Raw genomic sequence first — 10863 nt, forward strand, 5'->3', positions numbered from 1 at the left:
TCCACAGCCTACTGAAAGCTAATGGGACGCCTTTTGGACATTCCCCAGAAAGCGGAAAAAAATCAAGCCACAGTATAACGAAATCAGATGTGCTAAATCCATGTACAAATGCCACCATGGCTATTCTTTGTGTGTAAAGATGTTTGATTTGATTACTGGGCCCAGTCTAGTTTGTTTTGAGGTATTTAACATTTTCTTTGTCCTTATTCTCTGCTAAATAGGTAATTAATAATTTAATCAGCATTGTAAAGTGCGTTACTTATTGTGTGGCTATCTTTTGTAAAGCTGATTGCTGTCTTTTTTAACACTTCAACCTGCAGAGTATAGATTGTGTGTGTTTGCATTGTCTTGCTGTCAGGCTTTTTAGGTGCTCTTTCCACAAACATGACTGACACTAAGTGTAAATTCTCTGATGGCATCTTGCTACTGCATTTAACTGTATGATGCTACTCCACAAGGATTTTCCCTTTTTTATCTTTAGAGAATGTGTGCACAGAACTTGGGTGTTGCTCAGGTGGCCTCATTGCAGCCCTTCTCAAGCAAAATGACTATAACTTATGGTGTAGGGGTAGGATGGTTCCCGGTTGTGGTTCAGACAAAGGTTTTAATTTGGTCTGGTCCATATGGAATTTGTACATCCTTCCCCTGTTCATGTGGATTTTCTCCAGGTGCTCTTGTTTCCTCCCATAGTCCAGAGACATGTGTTTTTAGTGAACGGGTGATTCTAAATTGCCCTTAATGTGAACAGGTATGGGTGTGTGATTGTGCTCCCACAGAGAGTATACACCGCAACATTGCCCTGCCCTACATCCTGTGCCCCAGGATAGGCTCCACAACACTAAATATGTTCAATAAAAGCAATATTAATGCCCAATTCATCATGTTTAACTCACTGCATAACATGTTCTTTATAAAAATATATTTTCTTAAATATAAAGCATAACATACCATCCATAATAAATGAATGATTGTGTATTGACTAGAATCTAGTGTAATTTCTTAATATTGGCAGCACCTCATATATGGTTCTGGACAGAAAAATTTGTAATTCTTCACTGTGGGCTGTGGAATTGTTACTTTTAGCCTGAATTGAAACAATAATTAGGATCTTAATTAATGATGACACAAAAAGCTATACTGACAAATTTAAGCAACTTTGGATTCTCATACAGCTATGAGAATCCAAATATCTATCAGCTATATTATCTACACTGAATGGCTTTTTATAGCGATACACTACTGTGGTATGACTTTTTGCAGTGCTTCCCAAGCTCTGATTTTAGTCTCTGCACAAAGTACTGTATTGCATTTACACTACATTGGCACCAGTGCTATTTGAAATAAAATTTCTTGAACTTGTAGCTCATTTTCATGAGGTCGGTGGTAGAGCATGCTATGTGCTGCTGGTTTGTAGCCCAGAGAGCATGAATCCAGCCAGTTGCGACAAAATGCTCCTTTTGACTACATTCCTCCAGGAAGAATTCTGGCTCCTTTCATGTTTGTCATGCATTCACTCAGGTTTCCCATAGTTCAGCATAGGAAATATAAATATATTGTCCTTTCTGAATTGGTTTTATTTTTAAAATGAAGTTCAAAGAAATCTTATTCTGTGCCTCTGACTTTCAGTTGTTAGTGATATTTTTGTATTTAGTTTTTTTGATCTCATTGTAGGAGACAATTTATGTTACATTTACATTTATTCATTAGCAGATGCTTTCGCCCTCAGCAACGTACAACTCAGAGTAAATAGAAGTGTATTTCATGAACAGATGTAGAGATACAGATGTAGACGTGCAACTCACAAAGTACAGTCACTTAGCTCAACGCAGCTGTTTTCTTCCCAGCACATTACATAGGTAGCTGCAAATAGAACTGGTAGTCATTTTTTAAAATAGATCATAATATGGCACAAGTTTATGGAGTAGATAGGAGATTGAGAGAGTGTGACTGAAAGACACGTTTTGAGACCTTTCTTTTGTGTTGAGTGGGGTTCAGAAGTTCTGAGGGACAGAGGGAGGTCTTTGAACCACATTGAGGCCCAAAACTGAGAACCTTCAGGCTTTTGATTTTGGACCTCATGTGTGGGACCACCAAGCGGTTAGAGGTGGAGGAGCATGATAGTCTGGTTGGGGAACAGTGAGCGATCAAGGGGTTGCAGGTATCATGGAGTAGATCCACTGATGGTCTTGAAGTGTGTAACCAGAGTGTAAAACTTGATACAGGCAGCTATAGGATGCAAAGGAACGGAAAGAGACAAGAAGGGGAGGTACATGGGAGCAGTTTGATGGATCAAACACATCTTGTGCAATGGAATTCTCGATGAGCTCAAGAGGCTTGATGGTGGAAGGTGGAAGACCAGACTGGAGGGAGTTGCGTGGATATGTCCATGGCCTGGACCAGAAGCTGTGTAGAGTATGGTGTGAGGGCAGATCCTGTGGATCTTATGCAGGATGTATCTGCAGGACCAGATTACAGCTTTGGCATATTGAGAGAAGCTGAGATGTCAAATGAGATGTCTAATGAAGGCCATCAACTTGCAATGTAGACATGTCAACCAGTAATTAAAAACTGCTGTCATAAACACAATGCTATTAGGTATAATTTTCTAAAAATAAAATTTGTATTTTCTCTGTTCTATTTCTCATATGATTTTTGCTCCCATAAAACAAATTAATAAGTTACATAGCGTGAGAGCGCCTACAAAGAAGAAGTAATTAAAGCTGAGGGTATGCCTGGCACTAAGATAAAACCAGAATAATTTTTGCAGGTTTTTCTCCTCGGCGCAAGTGCTTGAGCAAAGACAGAACAAGGTCATGCAGATAAAAATAATCGCTTAAAATATCAGATGGTTCCAGCAGTGCGAGAAGAAATGCAATTCACAGAGTAAGAAAGAAAAAGAATTGAAATAAGAAGATGAGGAAGGGGAGGGGGGGAGCGGAGAGTTTCCAGGATGACTTTAAGAGGAAAGGATGGATTTTAATGCGAACACGAGAGGGGACATGAAGATGGTAAGACAGCCACACGGAGGCTTTGACAGTAATATCTTGTAAGTGCAAATGCATTTGGTTCGTGCTGGTGAAACAGCATCGTGCTGTGGGATGATGACAGGCAGTACATTGTGCATTAGCTGTCGAGGAAACACATTCTCAATTCATGTCATCTCATTTGGCATATATAAATATTACATATAGCATTTTGTGCAGAAAGAAAAATGAACGATATCAGCGTGATCCAGTTAACGTCAATTAAAGACTCTAGACAACAGTGTAATAATTCATAACAGAGCAAAACAAACCTGTGAGCTCCATACAACTGATAGGCAAATTATGGCAAAACATGACCAGTGGTAGAAAGATGGAGAAAAAAACTGCGAAACCAGATGGTATTATTATTATTATTATTATTTTTTTAAAGTGAGACTTTTTTGAAAGCTGTATTTAATGAATTACAGCAGAGGTCTCTGATGCATCATGACACACAATACCCTGTCCATTATGATACCAACAGAAAAAGTACACTGCAAAATACATTTCCGTTAAAGAACAGCAACCATGACATCAATAGGAAACAGTCGGCCTCGGAAGTGTAAAACATTTTAAATCAGACTTTGCTCACAATATAAATTGAAGAGAAGCCATTTGGGGAGGGAAAATTGGATGTTGGCCTATCCCTAGGCAGTGTGGAACAATTGCAACGCTCTGAACGTATACTCAGCAAGCAATAATGTTCTATATTATATTCTGACATGGGCCAAAAATCATTCCGGAAAAGAGGGGCAAAATAATTTATTTTTACTCTAATTTCTTTTTTTTTGGGGGGCTTCTCAGCATTTGAAAGCCTGAGCCCTGACTGAGCAGTATGTGTAAGCCCAAATCTTACATATTCCTATAATTCAATTCAGTGATCCAAAATTTTGATTAGGTCATGTTTACATATTAGGTGTGGTACTTGCTGTGTAAAAGTACACTGTTTACAGGTACACGTGGTGGTTAAATATTGTGTCAGTGACAGTGTGTTACATTTGATTACTCTCTGTGGAAATTGCTAAATTACCTTAATGGCCAATTCACTGTCTCGCTCAATTTCGTCTTCTTTCCTTTTACTCAATAAGTATCGGGTGGCACAGTGGGTCGTACTGCTGAATCGAAAGTGCCTGCGCTGCGCAGTCGGACATGGGTTTGAATCTGCCTCAGTCTGTGTAGAGTTTGCGTGGCTTCCCTTGGGTGCTCTGGTTTCCTACTGCAGTTGAAAGACCTGTTTCAGGTGAATTGGTGACTATATATTGGCTTTGTTGTGTGAACGAGTGTGTGTTATTGCCCTGTGTACCCAACCTCAAGCCATACGCTTGGGATAGGCTCCATACCACTGCAACCCCTCACACAGCAGGCTGTTATCATGAGTGAGTAAATAAATACTCCTTAATAACGATGCCAGTGAAAACCCACCAGAGTATTATCGACTTTTATGTCTTACACTCTTTCTTCTATGCTGCGTAGGAGGCTATTCGTTAAATAGTCGCAACTCGGGGCTAAAAGATTGTGCATGTAACATCTGACCATCCAAAACTAATGTTGAAAAGAAAATCTATCCTTTCAGCTTCCAGTTTCAATAACAACTTGCACAGTTATGATTACATTATTTAAAAAAAGCTACACTGAAAATTTATTTTCATTCCCAGTAAAAAAAGGACCATTTCGTACAAGGAGGGTTCTGTGGCCACACTGACAGTGCACTGATGGGATCCACAAGGCAGTGTGGGTCCACAATAATATATTATTGCACTAAAACCTTCTGGGGCACCTTTTACAAATGTGAATAACAGAATCGTGCTTACATTGAGACCGAGGACTTGCGTCATAGCAAACACCAGCCTTAGCAACACTCTTTCTAGCCCTTGCCTCTTGCTATGACATGTGAGACCATTCATAAACCTTCACCACTCTGGTTACACCATACAAGACCATCAGTGGACCTGCTCCCTGACACCTGCAGGACCTGATCGCTCGCTATTCCCCAACCAGAGTATCAGAATCAGAATCAGAATCAGAATGAGCTTTATTGCCAAGTATGTTCACACATACAAGGAATTTGTCTTGGTGACAGAAACTTCCACAGCACAGACAGAATGACAGTGACAAGACAGATGAGAAGATAGAATATGTGAATGAAGGATAAAAAATATATAAAAATATAAAGTACCCAATATGTGGAGCTCCACACCGAGGCAGCCATTCGCGGTGCCATTCGCGAAGGTAATGTCAATGTGTATCATGCTCCTTCAGCTCTGCTTGCTTGGTGGTCCCAAGCACAAGAGGTCCAAAATCAAAAGCCTGAAGGTTCTTACTTCTGGCTTCAATGTGGTTGAATGGCCTCTCCCCTCCACCATGTTTTTGAGCAGCAAAGTTAATACTTATCAAAACCCACACACACTTTCTGAACTGCTTGTCCCATACAGGGTCATAGGGAACCAGAGCCTAACCCAGCAACTCAGAGCATGAGGCTGGAGGGGGGGGACACCCAGGATGGGATGCCAGTCTATCGCAAGGCACCCCAAGTGGGACTTGAACCCCAGACCCACTGGAAAGCAGGACCTGGGCCAACCCACTGCACCACCACACCCCCTCATTCAGTGACTTCTGAAATGACAAATAAAAAAACACTGGATATTTATATTTACTTATCAAAAGTTTTCTCCAATGTCTCTGCACCTCAGCTATGGTATTATGAAAACTTTTATCTCCTTTCACATTTATGTGATTGTTTTATGATTTATTTCATTTCCATTGGTTCTAATCAGTTTCTGGAATTAAAGCTATTCAAATCAATTTTCTTTTTCTTTTCTTTCTTTTTTTTATTGCTTTAGAAAATCAGTCAGAATCCTCATAACCATCTTCAGTCGGTGATATTATTTTGTCATGCATCTGTGGACATAAAGCTTGATTGATCCTTATGATTAGCAGTAGGAATCTTCTGGAGAAAACAAACGTACATACCCATATGCTGTGCAGAAGAGCACTTCCCTTTTTATTAATTAACAACAGAATGGAAGATCTTCCAGAAATTATTCTAATTATGACACAATTCACATGTTAACCATTTCTACTAAGAATAAGTTATTCTCTCCTGTAATTGGTTAGCCCATCCTCAATCGGGGTCTTTGGCAGAGATAACAAATTAAGGCAATAAATCGGAAGGAAAACATCAAAATCAACAAAAAAACATTCATCTGTGAGTTGTCCAACAAATGAAAAAAAACAGTAAATACATTTTTGTCACTCATTTCTTTGTCTTAGTCATCGGAGATGGCAAACATTAAATATTTTCTCTTTAACTGTTCAGTGTCTGAGATGCTACTTGTGTCCTCTATATGATATTAAAGGGAGCTTAAGGTGCTAATTTTAAAGACTTAATGTTGTATTTCACAGACTTTTCATGCTAATTCTTTCACTAATTGACCGCTTTCAAATTCAATACTTGATTTTTCCATCAAATGTCAAAAAAGACCTTGACGTAAAACCGCCTTTTTTTTTAATTAAAATTTTTCGGAGATTTTAAATCTTCTGAATGCTGACAGATAAGCTCAGTTGTTTTTACAGCGTGTTTTGGTAAAAGTGGCGTAAAGTGGAATTCGGGAAATGGGGAGTCCCTGCAATGGAGCGTGAGCAAAAATGAAGTCTTGGTTCAAAAGACGTAAAAAAGCTCGAAAAGATAAAGCTCGCTACTCCTGGATGTACTTCTGGATGCTCTCAGTCATGCTTTACACTCAAAGAATGTAGGTTAAAGACGTCTGCGAGCTCACAAACCTCACGCCACGTGTTCAACATTGATGATTCCATTGGCTGTACATATGGATAAAGAATATTACCCAAGTAAAAGTGACTTCAGTCCTTCTCACAATCCTTATACTTTATACTTATGCTTCTGTAGACTTATTGATTTCTACTTCAACACTCCTACCCATACTGTCAGTCCACTGAAGCTTTTCTTTACACACACACAAGTGTAGATGGATGCTTAAATCCTTGCATGACAAGAAATGGCTCACTCTGCCCTTTCGGTAAGTGCAAAGCCTCAAAAGATCATATGTACTGTGCCAGTAAACTTTTACATAAATCTTTCCATTCCTTCGGGGCAAACAAGCACAAATGAAAGCAAACGAAATGACTGTGATTGCAGGTGATGGGAAAAGTCCACATAATTTTCTGGCAACTTTTCTATGGCCGAGGTCCAAATGAGATGGAAGAAAATGTCATATCTGTCAGTGAAATGCGAAGCCTGCTGGTGCTTGGATAAAGCTGAGTTTCACTGTCATCTACGGAGTCTTAATCCTGCAAGTGAACTATTTTCTGTCTCTGGTTCCATCTTCTATAGATGACACTCCTTGTAAAACTTACATTCTCATCTCCCAGGAATTACTTTCTACTAGAGCTTAAAACAAACATATTGTCTCATTGGAATGTATGTCACCTATATTGGAATGACTGGAGAAACAGGATTGGTTCCCTTTGTTATAAGGCTTTGTTGGCTCCACTATGTTTTCCCACTTTTGATTTCCACCAAACTTGACATTGAGTTGTCATCAGTGCTAAATCGACCTCCTGACTGACTTAAGTCTGTGTGATCTTAATGTGGAAGGAGATTTGGCGAAGAGTATTAACGATGAACGAATTAATGTCAAGCACTGGTGCCATATTCAGAGCTACTCGATTCCGACCGTTTAATTCAGAAGATGCCATCAGAAATGGTCTATCTCAAATTCTGTAATTCTCAAAGCTTTTCTGCTCACTCACATGAAGAGCAGGTAATCATTAAAAAAAGTGACTTGGAGAAATTCTGTAATGAAGCTGCGGACGCACAGCCGTGCCTTGCTTTGAACGGATGGTGTCGTGGCGAGCCGAGCAGTTGTCGTGAGCTACTTTGAACTGGGTGGGATCGGTGATGTTAACACCTGTCAAATTCTCTTCTTGTCGACACTCCAACACACTGGCGTAGAGCTGGCATTTCCAGATTTTGCAGGCCACCGTGCTGCAGCTTAAAGATCTGCCATTCGTTCTGGGAGCAATTTGGGACGAGAGTGACTTGGAATTAAAATAATTGCTTAACTACCCTGTGTGCCCTGAGGCTTTTGAGGATGGCAAGTCCACTACTGTGCCAGTCGTTCCAGCCAGTGGTGTTGGCTGGAGTTATTTTTTAACTGAGCACCCTGAGCATCTTGCATAAACATTGGAACAAGAACACAATATGACAGGTGCAAACTGCAACGTACGTGATTTGGCCAGTTATGGGGCTCAGAGGGAGACAAGGGCAAGATAATGACAAAGGATAATAGGTTAACAATTAAAAAAAAAGAGCACGTGGCCACTCTGCGGGGTGGCTGTGCTGGGTGGGGGGAGTAGCCAGGCATGATGTAGTTAGGGGTAGATTTTAGCTGAGTCTTTGTTAACAACAAAAGAAACAATGCAAAAGCACAAAACAAAACTCAACCCATCCATCCATCCATCCATCCATCCATCCATCCATCCATCCATCCATCCATCCTCTTCTTGCATATCTCCGTAGGGGAAACAAACATCCTGTTCCTTGTCAGACCATTTTATTACCACGACCGCACCTAATCCTCATCACTTAATCAGGTGATCCTGGAGCTGGGCGTGGCCACAGTATGGCAAAACCAAACTAAGCTGATCACCCAACCAACAACAGAGCAGGGCCATCCATAACTAAATAACTAACTGCCTGTAACTTTCTTTCAGATCTCTCGCAGTATTCAGAGCAGCTGCCTTAACTCCAAATGCATGATTCTGCTTTTCCTTGTTGGCAGCTAGTCTTCCCAGCTGGGACCAGAATGTAGTGAGCTCAAGGAATTGGTATGGAAATGTCTGCCAAGGTTATTGCTGTTCCATGGCAAGACTCCACCACCAAGCAACCCACCATGAGTCTAACTAAAGTTTGATTTAGTGTTGATGCACTGAATGATGGGGGCCAAAGCTTGTCCAACAGTGTAAGCGTGGTAATCTTGTTGGATGATTTCACTGTTAGCAAAACTAGAAGGTGGCTATGTTCTGGAAGGGTTTCCTTGAGCTAAGAGAATGTAAGGGTGGAAAAGGGCAATTTTTCAGAGTGTTTTTGAAATTTTGGGACTATTGTAGGTCCATTTGCTGTTTATTGACATTAGAGCCTGGTTTACAGACCTGGGCTAAGTTTTTTTTTTTTTTAAGTTTCACTTTTTGAATTGGTTGTTTATGCATTTTACAGTTTCAACACACTGCTATATCTACTTTCAGTCTTAGCCTAAGCAAACAATATGAGACATCTTATTTTAGAGTATAAAATTTGTGCAGGCTGAAGTCAGTCTTTGTAAAATCTCAAAAAGTTTTCTCAGTCCCTTGTTGAATCTCAGCAAGGCTGAAAAACATTTTGCCTGAAAAAAATCTCCAAGTTTCGAGTAAATTGGAAACCAAATAAACCGAAAAATCTGCCACCTTCCTGTAAGATCCGCTGACGTCCGCAACCCCACAACCACCTCGAATAACCCTAAAAACTTTCTAAAATCTACAACAAATATCAGCTTTCATGGAAGCGTACAAGGAAAATCAAAGTGCATATCATATCTGCAATTTGAGACTGTAGAGCTAAGTTCTCGCAAGTCACTTAAAAATGCATCATCCTGGATTTATGAAGCTCAGATGAAATTTCTCGCAACGTGACTTTTGTCCTTTGGTTATTTTATTCATTTCTTGGAACCAATACATATCCCTAAAACTAAGAAAAAGAGTCAGACCACGGATTTAATAGTTGACAGTTCTTGCGTATCTTGTTGCTGAAAACTGGACTGTAATCCTGTTTTGTAATTACTCTGTACTTGTCCATATCAGTAAGATGAAAATGTTAGCATCTTTGGGACTGAAATATGTTATCAGATCTGCTGTGCTTTTGAAATTTACATTTAATTTTTAGCAGATATTTGCAATGATTTAAATCCATTTATAGAGCTGGCTAATTTTATATATATGTATTTATTTATTAGTACCTTGCTCAAGGGTACTACAATGGGCATGGGGATTTGAATCTCACTCTTTGAGTACAAGGCAGCAGATCACGTTAGAAGTTCGAAGCCTGTCTCTGTTTAATACTTTCGCTATGCAGAGTTACCTCTGCTCTTAATACATTGTAATAAATTCTTCAAACATTACACTCCACTGATAAAAAGTTCTAAAGCTTTTATATGGGTTTATATTAGAGATCTATAAAATAATACCGCTAAACATTTTATTCAAATGACACTGAGATCATAACACTATTACTGTGTGTGGGAAGTTCTCATAACAAACCTGTGAACAACAGCTTTATTTAATTTTTTGCCACAGAATCAGTCATCCACCGTGAGCCAAAAACACGAGGATCCTATGCAGCAGTTTATGGGCAGGAACTGAGGAGCTTTATGATATCAGTGCCTGTCCTTGACCGTCGCATAAGTTAGACGACACGTTCTGATCCGTGTTAAAGGTGCGGAAGGACACGGCTTTATTGAATTGCTCTCACATTTTAAGCTTTCCTCGGTTCCGAAGACTGCGAGCGCTCTGTGTATTTCTTTCCGTTTAGTCATTTGATTCCAAGGTCACGATTCATCGGCGCAACAAATGACGATATTATCGGAGCGTCTTCGATTGCGTGGATTTCAGAAATGCTTCACAGATTACTAGGAGAATTATCGTCTCTTTGGGCTGTCTGGCTCCGGCGTTTTAATCTATTTACCAACGCCGGAAAGCTGACGAAAATAAAAAAGAAAGAGAAAAAAAGAAATTGTAACAAAAATGCCTTTTGGTAAAATGAAGGCCTTTGTGGTGTATGAAAGCCTGGAAG

Source organism: Scleropages formosus, chromosome 12 (genome assembly GCF_900964775.1).
Source record: "Scleropages formosus chromosome 12, fSclFor1.1, whole genome shotgun sequence".
NCBI classification, from domain to species: Eukaryota; Metazoa; Chordata; class Actinopteri; order Osteoglossiformes; family Osteoglossidae; genus Scleropages; species Scleropages formosus.